This window comes from Carettochelys insculpta, chromosome 3 (genome assembly GCF_033958435.1).
Source record: "Carettochelys insculpta isolate YL-2023 chromosome 3, ASM3395843v1, whole genome shotgun sequence".
Lineage (NCBI taxonomy): Eukaryota > Metazoa > Chordata > Testudines > Carettochelyidae > Carettochelys > Carettochelys insculpta.
Genome location: NC_134139.1, coordinates 185,353,670 through 185,376,394, shown reverse-complemented (window position 1 = coordinate 185,376,394; position 22,725 = coordinate 185,353,670). Strand labels below are relative to the sequence as shown.

The window sequence follows — 22,725 nt, the reverse complement described above, 5'->3', positions numbered from 1 at the left end:
TTGGAAAATGTGGGTTTTGACTCAATGAAAATCTTTGCTGAAAATGTCTGCTTTCTCCCATAAGTTTTCAGTTTTCAAATAAAGCTTTTTTTATTATTTTTCATCAGATTTGTAGAATGCTTTTGGCTGATGTTTTATTTTTTTGGTTTTGGTTGCTGAGAGTCAAGATTTTTCTAATGAAACTTTTTTGACAAAAACAATTTTGATTTGTCAAAATTGTTGGGGTGTGGGAGGGAAGGAGGAACACATTTTGGCGGGGTCTACACAAGCCCCTTCCTTTCAGAAGGTGAATGTTAATGAGCAGGTTTAAAAGATGCTAATGAGGTGCTGCCATGAATATGCAGTGCTTCATTAGCATAATGGCGGCCGCAGCGATTTGAAAGTGCAGGTTTCCAAATCGCACACCACCCGTGGAGATGGGGACCTCTGAAAGGACCCCTCAGTTTTCAAAAGCCCCTTCTTCCTAACACCAGATAGGAAGAAGGGGCTTTCGAAAACTGGGGGGGTCCTTTCGGAAGGTCCCCTTCTCCACGGGCGGCACACGATTCTAAATGCTGCACTTTTGAATCACCGCAGCCGCCATTTTACTAATGATGCACTGTATATTCATGGCAGCACCTCATTAGCATGTTTTGAACCTGCTCATTAACATGCCGCTTCCAAAAGAAAGGGGCTTGTGTAAACACACGGTTTTCGATCAGTGGTTCCCAACCTTTTCAGTAACACAGCACACTTCAACGAGACAAACAATTTCATGGCACACCCACTTTTTTCAGCTGATTGATTGCTTGTAAGTTCAGCCTCTCTCCACCAGTCTGTTGGAGTCAGGCAGTGGCATTTAAACCCTGTCCCAGCTCCCACAGGTTCTCTCCCTCCTTTCTTACTACAGCAGGGAACAGGCAGCCTGGCTGTTTGAGGCCCAGCTGATGTGGGGTTGTCAGTTTCCTTCTGCTATGGCTCTTCCAAGAGCCACAGCAAGGGGAAATTGATAAAGTTTCACAGCACACTTGGACAGTTCTCACGGCACACCAGTTGAAAACCACTGCCTTAAACTACCAGTTTGTCCATACCTGAATAAACCCATTTTTATAGTGAACACAAAGACAGCAGTAGCTCCATTTGAATCAAGTATAAGAGCCCTTATGGAATCAGGGCTTTAAAAATCATCCTCCCCAACAAGGGTGATCAAATATCCCAATGTGCTAGGAACAATCCTGATATTCAGGGATTTGTTGTACATAGATACCTATTAGACCCACGCCCCATCCCACTTTTTCATACTTACTATCTGTTCCCCTATCCAAACAGAAGAGAAGCCTAGAGAGCTTTAACCATGGTCTTTAGATGAGTTTCATAGAAACTGCTAGATATGGCCTTGATCACTGATATTTGGCTCTCTTAGTTTATGCTTTCTAAGGTGTTAGATGCCATGGTGAGGGCAGCCATCTAAATTCTTGTAAAATTAATAACTAATCGTGACCCAAGACCAACCTTCTTAAGGACTTACATGAAACTCTTATTATATTTATTAAATTAAAAGTACAAATTCAATTTGCTCATTTTTGGTTATGCATGTTTTGATTAAAATAGATGTTCTTCTGGTATTTATGCCCTTAAAGATTATTTCCAGACACAAATAATTGATTGAGCAAGTAGCCATGCTTCAAAATCATTTGTTTAACTTAATGTGTCAGAATGACATTTGCTTTATTAATTAACAAGTTAAATAAATTAATGAAGATTTCTTTGTTCAATGGTTTCATGTTCACCTTAAGGCTTACCATTCAGATAATATCGTGTATAGCTAAAATTTTAACTAATTAAGTGACATATGCATTTAAGCTTGAATAATTAATCTTTATTTTGATCACTCATGACAGATCCTCAACTGATGTAAATTGCTCTTGTTCCATTGAAGTGAATTAGAGCCATTCCAATTTACACCAGATGATGATTTGACACAAATAATTTAACCTGGTTTCAGGTCAAACCAGCTACCACCAGCCTTTTTTTATTTTACAGTGGCAGTGATTCATATCAGAAAATCTAGGGATAATTAAATGTCAGGGATTTTACACGTGGTAATGAATAGTAGATATGAACCCAGTGAAAAAATAAGAGCTGCTCCTCTTGAATAAGTGCATTGACCCTGCAGTGCTGCTTGCTTTTTTGCTCTTCTCATTGGGTATTTTATGGTGCTAGCATTACGCTAATACAACCAAAGTTACACAGAAGAGAGCGATTAATGATGCCAGTAACAGACAGCCCACTCTGAGGAGTGAGACTATAATACACATGAGGATGTACAGAACCCAATTGTCTCTTTTACACAGGGTAATTTCCTGCCCTGTCTAAAATCCATGGGCATTTGGCCATTGACAGCAGTGGTAAAACTCCTGATTTACACTGCCTGTAGTTCTGATGTGAGTCATGCTGTTGTCATCATTTGCTTTTGAAGTGAAAATAAAATGATGTTGCCATTGTTTAGATTATATGAAGTTTTTACATCATTAGACTTTAGAGTGACAAATAGATCTTGTGAGAAAGTGCTAAATCACTTTTGTCTTTGATGGGTTTGTTTAGCTGTAACTTACTGGCACTTAATAATCAAGCCTGAAGGTAGTGCACAAGAAGGAATATAGTTCAGCTCACTATCTTACATGTGTTGGCTACACAAAGTGAACAAGAGTAAAACACCATGAAACTTTAGGTCTTTCACTTTTCATTTCTCACAAGCTGTGGTGGGCATCTACTGCACACTAGCGTGCTGTAGATGAATGAACCATCTGCCCTGTTCTGAAGCACTTTAATAACTATTTAGAACTCTTTGATCAAGTCCTCTTTGAAACAGGACTGGCTCAAAGGACTCTAATAAACAGTTAAAGTGCAAGGCACACAGACAACTAGTGCACAAAAAGCTAGTGTGGATCACATCCTAATTAAGCAGAGAAACCATGATGGGGTATCCTCCCCACACAAGCAGAGACAATTGAAGTAGTTTAATGAATCTGACTGCAACTCTGATGAGCCAGCCACTGAAAGATTTATTAATGATGGAACGAACTGAGGAGGAACAGGTGGGGCAGACATAAAGCTATGAAGTTAGTAAAATGCAGCTCTGGGAAAGTAGTCTTCAGTCACACTTTGGGAGAAGAGAAGTAGCTTACGGCTTTGGTGTTCAGTAGGCTGTAGTTATTTCCTGGCAGGAGGGCTGGTAAACCTAAAGAAAGAGAGAAAAGATGTAGGAAGGAATCCAAGGAAAGAAAGACAGACTATGTGAGAAAGCAAAGTACAGGTGCTACCTGAAATAGATGGCAGGCCTGGATTCTCCTTCCAGCCAGTGGGCAAATGGCACAAACTGCCTGTCTAGGATAGTTGTTCAATAGGAATTTGCTACCTTGGGAAAGGAAGGGCTATAATGACCTGGCTGGAAGGCCAGCCTATAAAGACAACACCTTGAGTCACAGAGAAGCAGTGGAAGGGGCTGTTAGCCCAGGAGGGAGATGATCCTGCAGAGCAGCCAGGCAGCAGTACCTACCAATGCGTGCAGCCTGTGACACAAGTCCTTATTATGTAACTTTCTGCTGTGATGAGCAAAGTGAACAAAAATTTCAGTTTTGCTTTGTCAGAAAAAAGACTTTGAAGTGCATCAGTGGAAAGGCACCTTTTGCATGAAAATGGAGAATCGAGTGTCAATGATATATTCATGGACAATACTGCTTCTGAAGAAAAAGATCAGTCTGTAACCAAAATCCTTTTAAAAAAATTAACATTAGAATTTATGTAGCTCACATACATAGTGCAAAATCTAAGGGGTCACTTTTGATAGGAATGAAAAATTCTAGGCGTCGTGGTTGTGAAACAAACTTTCCAAATGTTCTCTGCCTGAGTTTGCTGGGCGTCTCAAACAATGCCTCTGGGAAGGAATATATAAAATGCACCTTCAGGGCATACACGTACCATGCTACTGCAGCTGATCTCATGAAGACCCTCTACAGAGATGGGAGAAAGCTCTCCTTTCTGCATAGTAAAACTGCTTCTTTCAGCAGCAGTAGCTGTGTCAGTGGGAGAAGCTCACACACAGAAAAGCACTTATGTGACCAGCTATGTCAATGGAACTTATGTCGCTCAGAAGAGTCAGTTTATTCACACCCCCACGTGACAAATTATGCAAACGTAATCTGTTGTGTAGACATAGCCTAAAATAGTCTGCAAAACTACTTGCTTCTCTTTCTTCAAATCCCTCCCCTAGATCAGTCATGGACGGTGCCTATGAGTAATCAGCCATTAAGTTGAATGACAACTGCAGCTTGCTGTCTTTTCACATATGAAAACAAAAAGAAGTCCGGTGGCACCTTATAGACTTAACAGATATTTTGAAGCATAAGCTTCATGGGCAAAGACCTGCTTCATCAGTTTATGCTCCAAAATATCTGTTTGTTTATAAGGTGCCACAGGACTTCTTTTTTGGTTTTGAAGATAGACACTAACTCCACTACCCCTCTGATACTTTTAACGTGGTAGCTGAAGCTTCAGAAGCAGACTAGAATAGATGCTCCTTAGTTTTCTAGCCATTGCTGGATTTAGCCTCAGTTGAAGGTTCTTTCATATCTTATCAGATTCAGTGTGAAACAAGAGTCAAAGAAGCAAGCACAGCTCCCAGTGAAATAGCAATTCTTCGCCTAGTGCAGAAAGTCTAAGGCTCTTTGTGTGTGCCTTGGAAGCTCATTTTTCATAGGATTCTTGTTCCATTGTATTGCACACTATGGTAATAGTAACTGCCTCTTACTGGGTATATCCCTTTGACATAGCTTTTATTGACTTCCCAGGTCAAGAAGCATAAAAATGAAAGATAGTGTGTTAACCCCTGCAGTGGTGGCCATTTACCTCCATGATCTCTAAAGCAGTATGAAAACAATTCATGGTCAGAGTGCTGGCATTAGAGCAGTTAAAAAGACATTCTCTCAACTACTTTTTAATGGGCTCTAATATTGTTTTTGCTAGCTGCCGCCTTCTCTCTCGCTTAAAAGCTTGAACATAAAACCCCTTTTCCTGATCTATTCTGTCCTCCTCCCTTTGGTGCAAAGCTATTTCTCCCATGCCCTGTTTTTCAGTATGTCCAAAGCAACTGGACTGAACCCTGGGAAGCCTAGACTTCTAAATGCTGTCAGCAAAGACATCACAGGACATATATTGTATAAGGTTCCTTCTTTCATTCTGGGAATCATAACCGCAATTGTTCCCTTTTTTTGTACATCATGGGCCTCAGAGGTGAGAAGGCTTTGTTGTGATGAGCCTGGCAAGGAAAACCCTGACCTCTCCAAAGACTGCACCCCTTCTGTCATTTTCCTCCTCTCATCATGGGCCTGAGAAAGATGGGTTAAGCTAGGGGCTCTCAAACTGTATTGAAGCACGTTGCCCTTCTGACTACAGAATTGTGCACCACCCGTATAGGCGGGGCTTTGGAGAAGGACCCCCCTGGACTTCAGAAGCCCCTTCTTCCTATTTGGTTTTAGGAAGAAGGGGCTTTCAAAGTCTGGGGGTCCTTTTGAAAGGCCCCGTCTACATGGGCAGTAGCGATTCGAAAGTGGCGCTTTCTAATTGGGTGCTGCTTCCATTATGCTAATGAGGTCCTGCATATTCATGGGAGCGCCTCATTAGCATCTTCCCAACTTGCTCATTACCATGCCCCTGCTGAAAGGAAGGGACTAGGGTAAACATGGCCCAGAAATAGGAAGCCTGCCAAACAATCAGTGGGGCCACTGACTGCAAATTCACCTCCTCCTGCCACCCTCACTCACACTGGTGTCTGACATTTAGGCCCCTGTCCTGCAAGCTGATGCAGATGGATGGATCTTTGTGGCTGTAATTATGTCAGTGCTTAACCAGCAGCACATAAAAACAATTATAATGCATAGATAACACTTTCCCACTGTCTCACTGAAAATGTTTGGTGTATGTGTGCATAGTACTCTTGGCCCTATCAGGCTGAGGTGACCATGGTTGCTGAGGGAGAAGTATTTAGATCGCAGGCAGAACAGTGCTTTCCTGTATAACCTGGCTCACCTAGTGTTCTAAGTAAAGAGCCCAAGACCTGTTCTCAAGTTCCTTGAAGTCAGCGTGTTTTGGATGGAGCCTGTTATGAATTTGGAAAGAAAATAAAACTAAAAAGCAGTTATTTTGAGTTCTGACATTTTTGTTTATTTGTTACGTACCCCCAATAAATCCTCCTTTTCTCTCTGGTGGCCACAGGCTACCTGACAGGCTAACCAGCAACACTAATTTCTCCAGAAGGGTTCATCAGTTCATCCTTACTGGGTTACTTGGGACTCCTTTTCACTCACTCTCTTTGGGTCTCTTTGCCATCTGTATCCACTTTGCACAGAGATCTCCTCCAATGCTGTTATATTTTAAGACATGTTCCATTTGCCACAGCACAAGTTTTGTACCCAGCCATAATTGGTTTGAGCTGATCAAAAATAGTCCAAATAGCAATTTGAACCAGAATGTGTTTACTCATCACACATCGTAACCTTACACATCTTTGAGAAATGTTCTTTGATTTAGTAGACTAAATAAAGAAAATCAGTAAAAAAATCTATTTTTCTTATGAGCAAAAGGAGTGCATTATAGCAAATAGTTAAGGATCTATGCTTATTCCTGATTTTCAAAAAACACTATGTATTCAAGCCCACAGTATTCAGTTGACTTATAAATATTGAATAAAACATTATGAGAATATTAGTTTGAATTTTAAAATCAATTGGCCTCAGTCATTTTCATGTCACCAGTTGTGTATGCTTTCCTTTATCTTTCTGGAAAACAAGTAGGACTAATTGATAGGAATCTCTGTGGGTGGGAGTATGGATTATGTTTGTGTTTTCTTTAATAGAAAATGAATTTTAATTTTCTATTTATAAGGAATTGCTCCAAAAATCTGACTCTAAAATTTCTGCTCATCCATTCAAGGAACATGAAACTTATCATGCTGTCCATCTTAATATTTGACTATCAGACATGAGCAATAGAATACAAATAAGCTACAGCCAAATAATTATTTGTAAAAACGTGGATAATTTTGAATTATAAATTTTGAAGAAAATTATGATCTATTGGTGGAGAAATTGCTGGAAAAAATGCAAAATTCATTGAGAACTTTATCCCAGTCCAAAGCATGTCAATAGAAATTTAAATCTTAGTGTTAAGGGCTTTTGATCAGGCACTGAATGATTCATTTCATTCAGCTCTACTATGACAACAACATAAAATTAAACTGAGATCTGAGAGTTCAATCTCAGCAAGGCAAAGTTCCCATTAAATGTCATCTCAGTGGGAATTTGTTTGAGTAAGGATTGTCAGAATGCAGTCTCAATGAGTAAGGCCTTTAGCACATTGATGATTTCCTTTTCAGTCACATTCTGCCCTGACTTTGGCCTGTCTACTATGAACCTTTTCTTATTGTAAAACTTGTACAAATCATGGGCCAAATTCTCCACTGGAATAATCCCACTGAACATAAAGTACTTTGCAAAGAATTTAACCTCTTGACTCAAATATGTCCATACTCCTATGAGCAAGAGATAAGGGTCATTTGTGCCCTTGCTCAAAGGAGTATTGACATATTTCAGTCAAGAGGTTAAATTCTCTGCTGAGATAAGTACTTTATAGCCAGTGGCAGAGACTGAGGAATAGACAAGGATATCAACGCCAGGATAGGGAAAGCAACATCTGCATTCAAGACTCTTGTTCCCCTATGGAGTTCACAAATAATATCTGCAAAGACAAAACTGTGAATCTGCAACACAAATGTGAAGAATGTGTTCTTGTCTGGATGCGAGACCTGGCATAGTAAAAAGTCTTCAAACCTCAAGCTACAGACATTCATAAACAGATGCCTGATGTACATCCTTCACATCAAATGGCAGAACTTTATCACAAATGAGGAGCTTTGGAACAGCAAAGGACAGAAACCATTTGACATTCAAATCAAGAGAAGAAAGTAAGGATGGCTAGCTAGGCCACACTCTCAGAAAACCATCATCTAGCATAGTCCGACAAACTCTCACATGGAACCCACAAGGAAAATGTGAAAGAGGAGGACCTATGACAATGTGGAGAGATCTACTGAGATTGAAAGACAACAACTCAGGTACTCCTGGAGTCAGCTGGAAGTTTTGTCCTGAGACAGAGTGACGTGGAGGAGACTTGTAGATGACCTGTGCTCCACTCAGAGTACAAGGGTTTAAGTCAAGTAAAGTCCTGTGAGGAAGAGTTTGGCAAAGAGCTCAGTATATCATTGCCTAGAGCAAGGCAGAAATATAGAAAAGGAAATGTTTGCTACAGATGCTACTGAATATTATACGCTATGATCTATACTGTCTCACTTACCTAAGCCTTTGATTTATGTCTGTTTTTCACTGAGTTAGTTTTCTCCTTTATTGTTAAGTGATATTCCCTCTGTCAACTCAAATTTGCTTCCTGCAGTTACATTTCTTAGAAGGGAAAAATAGCAAATCATAACTTTTCACTTAAGAGTTTCTGCTTCTAGTCAGATCTGCTTTCGTCTTATGTGGAAAGAAGAAGAGAAGAGAGGCCATTCTGCTGTCTCATGTTTCAGCTCAGTCTAACATAGCTTTGCTTGGGAGCGGGTGGGGAAGGGTTGAAGGAAAAAAGGAAAATGTCAAAAATGAATAATAAATGATACATAAACAGAAGCAGATTTTCTGTGATACATTATCCTGATAAACTTGGTAATGTTTCCCAAATGTGTTGACTTGGTTCAAAGCCAATTGACTGGTCAGGTTTTATGTGCTATTTTTAATTTTACTGCTTAAAATACTTGACATCATCCTGTAGGAATTCCCTCCTACTGCATAGCTGCATCTAGTTATTTGTATGTTAAAATTCGTCTGAATATTGATTCATATAAAACATGTGTTACCAAAGAGACAGCGCTGAGTGGGTAAAACAAGCAGGATTTGCAAGGAAACTTTTTTTTTCTAAGTGAAATATGTTTTCCTTTGAGGTCATTCCACTGTTTGATATTGTAGACCCAAAGGTCTCCCCATTCAGTAAACTTTCTTTGCCCTTTATGCAGTGAAATCAGAATGTGAAATGTGAATGCAAACAACTAAGGACAGGAGGACCTAGAGTCGTTTTGGGTTTCACACAAAGCCTCTAGAGCTATATGATAAACTCATGAGGCTTTGCAAAACAGTTTTGCTCTTATTTAATACATAGAAACAAAGGGCCTGATTCTTTGGTCCGTCTCCCCTGCCCCCCAGAGTACACCAATAGAATACTGTCAACCTGGGTAATATCACTGCAGTTTTACATCAGTATAAATGGAAGTAGTCAGACCCAAAATGGAAGGAATTTTGCACGGTCTCTCAGAAGAAAATGTTAAAGGGAGTTGTGATTTTAAAAAGGCATTACAGTGGATCAAGGATACTAGAGAGGGATGCTAATAATGAGGCACTGGGGTCGTGTCTACACTAGCCTCCTTCTTTGAAGGGTGCATGGAAATGACACAGACTGGGGAATATCAATGAGTAACTGTCATGCAGTGCCTCATTAGCATAATGGCAGCTGCACCAGTGCTGACAGGCAGTCTAGCCATGTGCACTTTGAAATATGCACTCAACTTTGAAATTCCCTTATGCCCAAAACGATTTGGGAGTAAGGGAATTTCAAAGTTGGGTGAGTATTTCGAAGTGCCTGTGGCTAGACAGCCTGTCAGTACTTCAAAGTTAGCCACTTGGAAATTTGTGTGGCCGCCATTATGCTAATGAGGTGCTGCATATGCATGGCAGCGCCTCATTGATATTCCTCTGTCCATGTCATTTCCATGCCCCCATCAAAGAAGGGGGCTAGTGGAGACATGGCTTGGTAGTAGAAAAAATAGCACCATCTTTTTTTTTTTTTTTTAAGTAGGCCCACCATTTTGGTGATCATTCACCTAGTTTTCACTTTGCTCACTAGCCCTCAGGAAGTGATAGCAACATGGAAACAAATCTCTGAGAGTTGCTTAAGTTATTGAGGTTTTGGTGCTCTAGCGCATCATTACAGAAGAAAGTTATATGGACAGGTCCTCAGCTTCTGTCAATTGACTTCAATGGAGCTATGACAATTTATATCAGCTTTGGGTGTGACCCACAGAGCCTGATATACTTTCATTTTTTTCACCACCAACCCTTCCCGGGAAAGAAAGTTTGTCAGCTGTCCAAGTGTCTTACGTTCTCACTACCCAGAGCTGGAGAAGCATAATGAATCCTATCTCCAAGATGGGATAAATTAGCAAGTGCTGCAAATCACATGATGCAGCAAGCTTTATTGCGTCTGCTGGGTCTATCTGGGAATACAAGGACTATGCAAAGATATTGGTTGATTGACTTTCTGATACCTACTTCCACCATAGACTGATCACACATTGATTAAGTAACACATGGATGATCGTGGCTACCACAATTCCTTTAAAATATTAATATGCCCAAAACCAAGGAATTCAAAATAATTCTTGACAGTTTACTTACTTGGCAGCGTTCTACAGGCATGTTAACAATAAGAGGGTTATCAGGGAAGGTGTAGGGCCGTTACTGGATGAAAGAGGTAACCTAGTGACAGATGATGTAAGAAAAACAGAAGTGCTCAATGCTTTTTTTGCCTCACTCTTCATGGACATGGACAGCTCCTACACCACGGTTCTAGACAATGCCATATGGGAAGGTAGAGGTCAGCCATTGGTAGGGAAGGAACAAGTTAAGAGCTACCTAGAAAAACTAGATGTACACCAATCCATGGGTCTGGATTTAATTCACCCAAGGGTACTGAGGGAATTCGCAGACGTCATTGCTGAGCCTTTGGCCATTATCTCTGAAGACTCTTGGAGATCGGGAGAGATACCAGATGATTGGAAAAAGGCAAATGTAGCGCCCATCTTTAAAAAAGGAAAGAAGGACAATCCAGGGAACTATAGACAGGTCAGACTTATCTCAAACCCTGGGAAAATAATGGAGGGGATTGTCAAGGAATCCATTTTGGAGCACTTGGAAGAGGGGAAAGTGATCAAGAGTAGTCAGCATGGATTCACCAAGGGCAAATCATGCCTGACCAAACTGAGTAACTTCTATTAAGAGGTAACAGGCTCTGTGGACATGGGGAAGTCAGTGGAGGTGATATACCTTGACTTCAGCAAAGCGTTTGATACGGTCTCCCACAACGTTCTTGTCCATAAGTTAAGGAAATATGGATTGGATCCACGGACTATAAGATGGATAAAATGCTGGCTTGATGGTCGAGCCCAATGGGTAGTGGTCAGTGCTGGAGCAGGTTCAGCGGAGGGCAACAAAAATAATTAAGGGGCTGGAGCACATGACCTACAAGGAGAAGCTGAGGGTTATGGGCTTATTTAGTTTACAGAAGAGAAGACTGAAGGGTTATTTAATAGGATGGAGTGAAAATGTTCTCAATGGTGACAGATGGCAGAACAAGGAGCAATGGTCTGAAATTACAGAGGGAGAGGTGTAGGTTGGATATTAGGAAAAAACTACTTGACCAGGAGGGTGGTGAAGCGCTGGAATGCATTGCCTAGAGAGGTGGTGGATTTGCCATCCCTAGAAGTTTTTAAGTCTTGACTTGACAAGGTCCTGGCTGGGATAACTTTGTTGGGGTTGATCCTGCTTGAAGCATTCACCAGTGGTGGCATCAGCAGCAGGAAACAAAGCAACCTGGCTCCAATCCACTAAGTTCTTCTGGCTCCCAACTACATCATTCCACGTCCCACCACTGCTATTGAGTGAAGGGAGCAGTTCCAGAGTTTACCCTAAATCTCCTCCCTCATTGGCCCTGGGGGTTAGCAGAGTGCCTGGTAGCAGCAGGAAGGGTTGGCCTGTACTCACGCTGCTGCTGCCAGATTAAGAAAGGGGTTTAGGGGCTGCAGACCAGGGCCCAAAGCTAAGTCCCCTGGCCTGCAGCCACTTAAGTTCCTGTGTTCAGGCCAGCCCTTCCTGGTGGGATCAGGGAGGGAGGAGGTGGCTATGCATGCTGCCATCCCTCCCCCACAACCCAGACTGGAGCTGTGTCACCACAAGTGCCAGGAAACTGTCCCTGCTCTCTTGTCTCCTGTGGGTTCTGCCCCCACTGCTCCCATTGACCTGGAATCACACTGCCTACAGGAGAGCACAGGGCAGCGTGGAGCCAACTTTTCCACCCCATTCCAAATGGCGGCTGCCTCAGGTAAGTGCCCTGCATCCCAGTTCCCTGACCCTAACCCAGCCCTGAGCCCCTTTATGCACCCTGCTCCTGTACTCCAAACCCCTTGGCCTCAGCCTGGAGCCCTCTTCTACACCCCAAACTCCTCATCCCCAGCTCCACCCCAGAGCCCACACCCTAGGCTGGAACCCTCACCCCACTCCTTCATCCACTCTCCTGTCTCAACCTGCAGCCCATCCTGCACACTGAATCCATCATTTTTGTTCCCACTCCAGATCCTAGGGTGATCTATAGAATCGCTGGGGGATTCTTTTCATCTCAAGGTACTGAAAAATTATCTGAGGAAATTTCAAAGCCACTGGGAATTATATTTAACAAGATGACAGGAGAGGTCCTGGAAGACTGGAGAAAAGTGAAGGCGAGAAAAGGAGGAAAAGGGGAAAACAGTCAAGTTAGCCTAAATCTGGAAATTGGGAAGCTACTAGCCCAGTGTTTCCCAATTTTATTTGGCAACAGAACCCTTTTAAACTTTAAAGAATTTTGTGGAACCCCCATTCCCAGGCTGTATGCCCCTTGGCCTCCAAAACCATCCCCCATCTCCAGGCTTTACCCATATCATCCCCTAAATCCACCTCTTTATCCCCAAGCTTTATCCCCCCATCCTGCAAACCCACACCCTGATCCATAATCTTAACCCTGCTCAGTGCCAAACCAGCCCCTGGGACGTACCCATCCATGGCACTGTCTGGGGAGCGTATGCCAGGTTGCCACATGTGCCCAGCGGAAGGAAGACTGGCATGGAGGTGTTCCATTGGTGGGGGTAAGCAAAGCCATTCCCACAGGAAGGGTGTGGTTGCTTGGGTAGCAGGGCAAGTGTGGGGTTCTCTGCAGCTGCCTGCCATGCCATCGCTGAAATCATGGAAATAAATTCAGTTGGTTTAAAGGCCATATCCTCATGCCACGCTGCTGGCTGTTAAACTAATTAAATTTAGTTCTGCTGTTTCAGCAGCAGCAGGGCAGAGAGCTGCAGTCAGCTATTGTAATGGAATTTTCTTGCGGAACCTTTATTTTCACTTCACAGAACCCCAGGGTTCGGCGGAACACCATTCGAGAAAAACTGTGTTAGACCATTGAATAAAACAGTTAATTTGTGGATACTTGGCAGATGAAGAGTAACCACTAGCAACCAGGATAGTTTTCTCAAGAACAAATCATGCCAACTCATCTTGTTTTCTGTCTTGACAGAGTAACTACTTTGGTGGATGCAGGGAATGTGGTGGACGTAAAATACCTGAACTTCATCAAGGTTTTTGACCAGAGGTGGAAAATAACCAAAAACCTACTGAGAAAAGTGCAGCTGCTTTCATGTCTGGGTTCTGGAGTACAATAAAGATATGAGGTGTGTATGTGCATGTGTGCTTTTACTCATGTAGTTTTGCAGAGGGACACTAGTGATTTGTACGTAAGTACATCCCTCCCGCACCACAAGCAGCTGCCCTTTTACACAAGTAACTTTCTGGGTACTTTTCCCAACATTGTTTTTGACTCTGTCCCATGTGACATTCTGGATAAATCTGTGCTCCACAGAACTGCCATAAAGTGGACACATAATTGGTTAAACAACTACAAACAAAGAGTAGCTACTAATGGAATTGTGTCCAACTGGAGTAAGGTGTCAAGTGGGATTCCACAGGGGTGTTTTCTGCATCCAGTGATGTTTAATATCTCTGTTAGTGGCCTGGAGCTGTGTATAGAAAATATATTGACTGAATTTGCATATAGAACCTTCTCCCCAAACCTTGTGGCAATATTTTGGAGGCTAGAGCTAACATTCAGAGGGATCTTGTCATATTGGAGAACTGAGCTATATATAAGGCTATGATTTAGACAGAGATATATTTAGTAAAAATCATGGACATGTCACAGGCAATGAACAAAAATTCACAGCCTTCTGATTTGTCCATGACGTACTATAAATGCCCCTGACAAAATCTTGTGGGGAATGGTGCTTCTAGAAGGGTTGCATCCAAGGGCCATTGATGGAAGAGAGATGAGAGGAGGATGCTGGGCCCTCTAACTACCTGGGGACTGCTGCTCCACACAGGGACTTTTGCTGGGGCCACCAGCAGCACTTGGCATGAGGGGGACGGGGGCACTGCTTTCATGGTCCTTGTGCCAACAGCCAGGGAACACTCCAGCAGAAGCTAATGTGGCTAATGTAGGGCCATGCGAGCAGCTGTCTGTAGGGTCACTACAACAGCAGCAGGAACAGCAGTCCCTGAGGCCACCTATGTAGTGGCCCTAGAGCCACCTGCTTTGGTGGCCCTGGGGTCAGCCACACTGGCTACTGCAGAAGTCACAGAGGCTGCAGAACAGCATGGAATCTTGGACCTCTGGGAGACACAGAGACCTAGCTATAGACAGCAAAATGAAATTCATCAGACAAATGTCAGGTGTTACCCTTAGGCTATGTCCAGATTGCAGGGGTTTTGTTGGCAGATGTTTGTGTTGGAAGATATCTTGTGACAAAACCTCTATCGACAGAGCAAGTCCAGACAGCAAAGCGCATTGAAAGAGTGATCCACTCTCCAGCCAGAGAGTGGCCAGACAGCCTGGCCATTCTCTTGACAAACCCAGCACCCAGAACTACATCACCTGGGGTAGTCGGCCACCCATCCCTTCCGGGACCCGGTGCCAGAGCCCTGTGGAGACAGGCACTTAAAGGGACCCCTCCAGACAGCAGTTTCCTGCCAAGGAACAGCAGAGCTCTCCAAGTACCTGCTATGTTTTCCCTCTGTTTGAGGGCAACACAGCCAGTCTCTGGGTTCAATTATGCCAGAGCTGCCCCTGGGACTGTGATGGCCCCACATGGACTTGCTGTTGCTGGGGTTGATCTTTCTGGCAGTTGTCTTGCTGTTCCTCACTGAGGGTGACCCCAAGGTCACATGTAGAGCTGGTGCCCTGGCTGCAGGACTTGCAAATCTGCACCCAAATTCCAAATTCATATTCCAAACTATTTACAAAGAAGTGATGTGCAACCACCTGTGAACTCTTCACATGGGGAGCTGGGGGCGGGCCTCAGAACATGGAGGTTTTGGGGTCCATAAACCTGAGGTGGAGCAGGCCTCAGGATCCCCTCCTGCCATGCATTTGTGGTCCCTGTCAGGGGTGGGGCCAAGACCAGGGTGAAGTATGGACAGGGAGGGGCTGCAGTGGGGTCTGAGTGGGAAAGTGAGAAGGGAGACAGGGGGAGCTGGGGGGCCTGCGGGACAGGAGGTAGGGGCCATGGCTATTGCCCATGGGATCAAGCGGGGTTCATGGTACCATGCAGGAGGGCAGGAAGGTGCAGAGGAGCTGGCAGCAGGGGCAGCTGCAGGTGGCTGAGGCAGCATGTCCCACCATATGCTGGTAACAGCATCACAGTGGAACATTAACTTGTCCCAGACCTGCGACTGCCACTCCACATCGACCCTGAGGTAGCATTCTATCCGCAGCATTCCGTGAATGTCCCTCAGCACCACAATGTGCTGCCACATCAGGTCTTCATGGACCTGCCATCGATTCCTCCAGCTGTGGGGGCAGCCTGGTGGTGTCACGTGGATGGCCCAGCCTTCGGCTGGTGTAGCTCCTCTACATGGAACAGAAGGAGGAGAGATGGTGAGTCATTTGTGCATCGCAGCCCCTACAGCCATGCCTTCCACCATGAACAGCAGCCAGCACCCCCTGGGCCAAAAGATAGGGATATCTGAGGGGCAAAGTCATGTGGCCTGCACAGCAGGCTGTGCTGCCCGAGAACTCTGCAGTGTCTCTGGGAGTGTGCTTACCCCTCCCTATTCAATGGGCTAGTGGCCAAGGGGGGTGTCCAGCCACAGAGGGATCCCCTCATGGGTGAGAGGTGAGCTCAGAGCAACCTGACCCTCCCCAGGGCCCACTCCTACCTGCTCCTTACAGCACTGTCAGCAGGAGTGGGTGCTGCCTGACACCTCTGGGTGCTGCACCCCTCGCTGTGTGTGGAGTTAGGCCGGTGCCTCTGTGACTAGCCTGCTTCCAGCTGTGGCAGGTGCTGAGAGGCCCCCCAGGGCCTAATGGTAGTCAGGCCCCCTCTGAGCCTGGCAGCAGAATTCTGCCCACGCCCTGGGGCTGTCTCCTGGGTCCAGGTGGTGCACACTACTGCTGTGTATGGTTCTGCATGCTGGGAATGCAGTGCAAGGTCCCGCCCCAGCCGGCTGAGCAATGCCTTGTCTGCACTCACCTCTCACACCCTGGGATATGTGACGCACAAGGCACTCACTGGAGGGACCTTTGCTGTGCTCAGAGGATGCCTGGGAGGTGGCATGCCTGCCAGGGACCATGGCCAGCACCAGGATGTGGCTGCGCACCTCATAATCTGGCTCCTGATGGGGTTGGCCCTCTGCTGGTTGCTGATCCTCCTCCTTGGGCTCCTGCTCCCGAGGTAATGTAAAGGGCCCAAGCCCCATGTTGACACTCAGGCTGGGGAGGGGTGAGATGTCCCCCACCAAGGATCTGGTTTAGCTCCCTGTAATAGGGGCAAGAGGGTGGTTCTGCCCCCAACTGGCCTGTGGTGTCTCAGGCTTGTACATACCCCTGCCTGAGCTGTTTGACCTTCATTTAAACCTGCTCCAGGGTGCAGCAAGGTTAGCCCTGCTCAGCCATGGCCCCAGCCAAGTGACCATTGATCTCTGCATTTTGGTAAAAGACCCAGGGTCTTGGAGGGTCTCCTCTTCTAGCCATATGGAGGATGCTGGGAGCCTTGAAGCTGCTTCTGTGAGGGCCCGGGGAGGGCCTCTGCCATCACGACTAGATGCTAAGGTACAGCTCTGAGGGTGTTTGACAGCAGTGTGTGGCTCAGCTACTACACATTCAGCTTTCTGCCATAGGGTTCATTGGGCTCCCTGTGGCTTTAAGAAGGGCCAGAGGCAGGAACCATAGAGCGCTGATTGCTGTGGACAGTTTGCCCACTGGGGCACCTACAGGGCATCTTGGAGGGCTCTTCTGTCAATAGAAGCCCCCCATCCCCACCCGCCCAGAGCACCCAGACCATATTTGCCAACAGATCTCTCTGGCCAGAGGCGTTCTTCCTTGTGGTGAGTAGAGTATGGCTATCAACAAAAGCACTCTTTTATGTCGACTTACTGTAGACAGACTGCACTTTGCAATCTGGACGTTCCACATGTTTTGACTGATGACGTCTGTCTTGGATGGTTTAGACACAAGTCTTGCATCTTTTCAGGGAGTTAATTTAGATGCCCCTTATGGTCCCTTCTAGCTTTGTGATTCTGTGATCAAACGTAAAGAATTCTAATTGTACCTCATACAAGCTCACAGCCTCTAATTGTTTTTTTCCTCTGGGAAACTTTGTGCTGTTATGATATTCTCTTCTGCTAATGGAAGTAAGAAACAAACTTACCTTTAACAGAACGAGAGATTAGTTCAAGAGACATCTAACTATTTTCCTGCACCGGGACAGCTAGTTACAGACTTGAAAATTGCCATTCTCAAGCAAAAAAAAAACCTGAAAAAACAGGCTGAAACATGTAACTGCTGAGCTGCAATTCAAATGCAAATTTGACACCATCCAAAAGTGTCTGACTAGGGACTGGACATGGCTCACTCATTACCATAAGTAATTTTCCACTTTAGCTATTTTCTCCATCTCATCCACAAACACACTGATTGAATTAGCTCTGATGTGAGACTCCCATCTCTGTACCTCTACTCTGGTTTCTTTATCTTCCACTTCATGCATCTGATAAAGTGAGTTGCAACTCACAAAGTCTTATGACTTAATAAAATTGTTAGTGTTTAAAGTGTCACCAGACTCCTTGTTGTTTCATCTTCCTAAATGTCCGAGTAAAGGAAAACATGGTGCCATTTGCCTTTTCCATCAAATGAAACCATCTGATTTAAGGGTCTCTCCATGCTGATTAGGGCTTCTGAAGCGTTGAAATGGCAGGTGTGGGACACATAGACTTTCCACCAATTTTTGGGATGAATATGTCACCTTTTGTACCATATTTTCTCCATGCATACCATAGGCATAATAATGCAAGGACTGGCCGAGCTCATCAAAGGTTTGACACCACTAAGAAATAACCTAAGGGATGAAATTTGGCCCACTTTTCATATTTGATTCACCTTCCAAATGCCTAGTTGCATGAGAGTGTTGTGTTACAAATATTAATTCTAATAATAATTAATAGACTCTAGGAATGCAGTAAAATACAAGTCAAATCTATGATTTTTACCTAGCAGTCAAAGTAATTGAGTCAAGAGTAAAAGTAAAATCAGTACTTATAATGATGGTGTAGGGTGCGAGAAGAGTTTGTAATGGTCTCCTGAGAGCAGGTCGACCCCTCTGTGAACCCCTAGAGGAATCCTATACAAAGGCATGCTGCCAAGGCTTCAAGGCTACCAAAACCAGTCTGTGAAAAGCTGCAAAACAACTCCTGCCTCACAACACAAGCCGTGCTTGCCAAAACTCCAAGGCTACACTGGCAGTAGGCCACTAAAGTTAGTGATAAGGAATGCATAGGCAATTTTAGGCAATCTTATGTTAATAAGTTCAGCTTTATCAGCTAGTGTTAGGTGGCCTGTCACTGAGCTTCTCCCCGAGTGAAGCTCTGGCGCGTCGGGTCTTCCCCCCACGGGTGACTGCGGCGTCTCTGGGGCTCCCGCCGCAGGTGTCACGCGCTTTCAATAAACCAAATATAGCACTCGCCTTCTGGGTGCAGCCTTGTCTCTGGGGAACCCGAGCCTGGTTGGCTACGGATGGATTTAGTAAGCCTGGATGCAATAAAAAAGCTAAATTATGTTAACAAATCTTTACTTTAATCACTGCATTCAGTGATTTTCCTGGGGAAAAAAAAAAAAAGATCCTTCCCTCCTTAGACTGTAAGTCATTGAGCACTAATATATTGGAAAATCAACACTGAATCCAATATGAACAGTTTTCTATATTCTCAGAATCTTTTTTTTAAATGTACCTATAGATTAAAAACAAGGGCATGTGAGTTACTGCTGACATAGGCTAGACGCTAAACCACCAATCTCACCACCCTGTGGCTCACTCAGCTGCCAGGGATATAAGGATCTATTTAGAGAAACTGGTGGATCTTGCCTAGTGCTGATGTAATGGTGCATTCCTGTGGTTTGCAGGCTGTTTTGGAAGAGATATATGCTGTTCATATGCAGAGGGGTGGGAGACTAGGCTTTACTACATCCTGCCCAGAGGCCAAAAGAGGAAACAAGCCACAGCAGCAAGAGTAAAAAGAGAACAGGTAACATACAAGATTTGGGGAGAAGATTAAAGAAAACTTTTGAGTGAGTTGGAACAGGGAACAATACAACTTCATGCAAACCACACTCTATAAGAGAAGATGGCTCTTAGAGGGGTTTTCCTTGTTCATATTCCTACATAAACTCAGTTAATGAGCCTGATTTGCCTGATTTACTTCTCCTTCATCTCAGTTCAATTTTAATGTAATTCCATTGGCTTTAATGCCAAAAAATGTAGTACTTTATTAAAACACCTCAAATCCCTTTGAAAGCCAAACAGTGCACATACATACTGCTCCCACTTGCCCAATATTCCCTGGTCAAGGGCAGGAGCAGAGGGGCAATGGGTGGGAGATACCTGCTACCTGAAAAGAGACCAAGGAGCTCTTCCCATTTCACTCCTGCTCTCAGCTGTGGGTGGGGAGCAGTAGAGGGATTGTGAATCTCTGTTCATTCTGTGCTTTCCTCTGCAGAAGTACACTTAGGCACCCACTCTGTTCTGCACACCATGTACAGTTACAGTCTTGTCCGGGGCGTCCAACCTTTTTTCCTCAGGTGCCACACTGAAATTGTGTGTGTGTTCTGGGAGGCGAATATAAAATAGCCCTGAACAACCCCTCTAAGAAGCTGCATGTGGGCTATTCAGATCCAGGTTTAAATCCTCAGTCTGTTTGATTTGGAGCATGAAGTTGAACCAAGATTTCCCATCTCTCAGGGAAATTCTCTAATCACCAAGCAACAGGATATTAGAACGATGAATCCTTTTAGTGCATCTACTCAAATGAGTAAAACTTTGCAGAATCCGCTCCACAAGTGGTCCTAGTCTCAGAAACAAGGAATAGAACTTCTATTACACGCTTTCCATTCCTCAGTTCATACAATGATATCAGTGTTAATAAACCCCTGGATAACATATATGAATTACTGAAGTTCAATTTGCATGGTAACAAGGTGAATATTGTATCCTATGCAGACAAAGTGGTCTAGATTGAGGATAACCTTGAATGTCTCTTCTGATAGAAGAGATATCTGAGCCATTAGCAACTATTTTCAAAAAGTCACAGAGAGGTAGCCATCATAGTCTGTATCTTTACAAAACAAAACAGCAGGCATGTAGCACTTTAAAGACTAACAAAATGATTTATTAGGTAATGAGCTTTTGTGGGACAGACCCTCTTCTTCCAATCCAGAATTCTTCTTCAGAATTCCAGATGCTTTTGTTTTGTTTTCAAAAAGTCAAGGAAGATGGGAGAGATTCTGGAGGACTGGAAGAGGGCAAATATGGTCACCTAGAAAAAGGTGAATAAGGATAACCCTGGGAATTACAACTAGGCAGCTTAACTTCAGTATGCAGAAGGGTAAAGGAGAAAATAGATAAGGAATCAAATTGCAAACACCTAGAAGATAAAAAGGTGATAAGTAAACTCAACATGCATTTGTCAAGAACAAATTCTATCAAACCAAGTTAATAGCTTTCTTTGAAAGGGTAACAAACCTTGTGGGTAGGAGGAAAGCCGTAGAGGAGCTCTGAAACAGAGCAGGACAAGAATCAATTGACTCTGAAATCAAGAGACGAAAGTTGGGATGGCTATACCACATTATCAGAAAACCATCATCCATCATAGTCAGTCAAGCTCTCAGATGGAATCTGCAAGGAAAACACAGAAGAGGAAGACATCAGACAATGTGGAGGTCTGAGACTGAAGGACAACAACTGGGGTATTCCGGGAGCCAGCTAGAAGTTTTATCCCAAGACAGAGTGAAGTGGAGGACACTTGTAGGTGACCTATGCTCCATGCAGAGTACAAGGGTTAAGTAGTAGTAGATGAGGTACACCTTAACTTTAGGACGGTTTTGGATACAGTCTTGGGAAATACAACCTAGATGAAGCTGCTATTTACATGGGTGCATAAGTGGTTGAAAAACTGTTCCCGGGGAGTAACTATCAGTGGTTTACAGTCAAGCAGGAAGGGCAGAATGAGTGGGGTTCTAAAGGGATCAGCTCTGGGTATGGTTCTGTTCAATATCTTCATCAATGATTTAGACAATGGCATAAACAGTACTCTTGTAAAGTAATCAGGAAATACCAAGTTGGGAGAGGTTGCAAGTGCTTTTCTAGGCTGATATTAATTTTCAAAATTATCTGGACAAACTGGAGAAAAGCTCTGAAGAAAACATGAGGCTCGAAAAGTCAAATGCAAAATTTTCTATTTACAGGAGAGCAAGGAGTGGCACACAAACAAAGGATTAATGACTGCCTAGAAAGGAGTACTGAAGAAAGGACCAGTGTAACACTGTCGCAAAAAGCATGCATCATTCCTGCATGTATTAGCAGGAGTGTGGTAGGCAAATCAAGAGAAGTAATTACTCTCTCTCTATTCTGCTGAGTTTTGAATGCCACATTTCAGGAAAGAAGCAATCAGTGAATTTATTGAGATAATTTGATCTACGTGAGTCCTTAATGTGGCAAAGGGGTGGCATTAAACATGTACTTACCAGCTTTCTTGAATCTGTGCCTAATTCCCCAACAGCATGTAAAGGAGTTGTATGACTGGAGTTGTTCTTTTTTGACATGGGGTAAATCTGAGGACTTGACAAATGATGCTCATGAAAATTCCCCGTGGCACTTTTCATAAGAACAAAAGCTTGGTAAAATTCCAATCTGGGTAGTCATGTTCTATCAAAACTCATGTGCGGCACCCTGGGGGAAATATAGTGGGTGTAGAGCATTCTGTGGCACCAAGCTTCCCTCCTCTGTTCCATTCCCTTTGTGCTTCTCATGCACTGGTGGCCCAACTTGCCTACTCCTCCCTTTCCCTCCCACAGTTTCTAGTCTGGAAGAGAGAAGACAGGGAGGGCATGATAACAATTTTCACATACATAAAAGGATTTTACAAAGAGGGAGGAGAAAAAATGTCTTCTTTAACCTCTGAGGATAGGACAAGAAGCAATGGATTTAAATTGCAGCAATGAGGATTTAGGATGGGCATAGAAAGATGGAAAAGAGTCAATCTGACACAGAGAACAGGACAAGAGGCAATGGGATCACTCTATAGCATAGCAGACTGATCCTAAGTTAGAACAGCCCTCAAAACTGCTGATGCCATTGGTGGCTTGCCTGATGGGTGGAAACCCAAAGCACCTGCAGCCATATCCTCGTCATTATCAAAATTAACCTAATATGGAGGCTGTAGATAAATGAAATGGGATTAAGACTGA

General features: G+C 43.9%; 1 protein-coding gene across 1 annotated transcript in view; it reads left to right on the top strand.

Moving 5' to 3' along the window:
• Positions 1-13,559, top strand: part of CYRIA (CYFIP related Rac1 interactor A) — a 142,022-nt gene extending 128,463 nt beyond the window's left edge. Inside the window, exon 14 of the mRNA XM_074988972.1 lies at positions 13,456-13,559. The gene's annotated coding sequence lies outside the window, so the exon portion shown is untranslated. The remainder of the gene's footprint in view (positions 1-13,455) is intronic.
• The last annotated feature ends 9,166 nt before the right edge of the window (positions 13,560-22,725 follow it).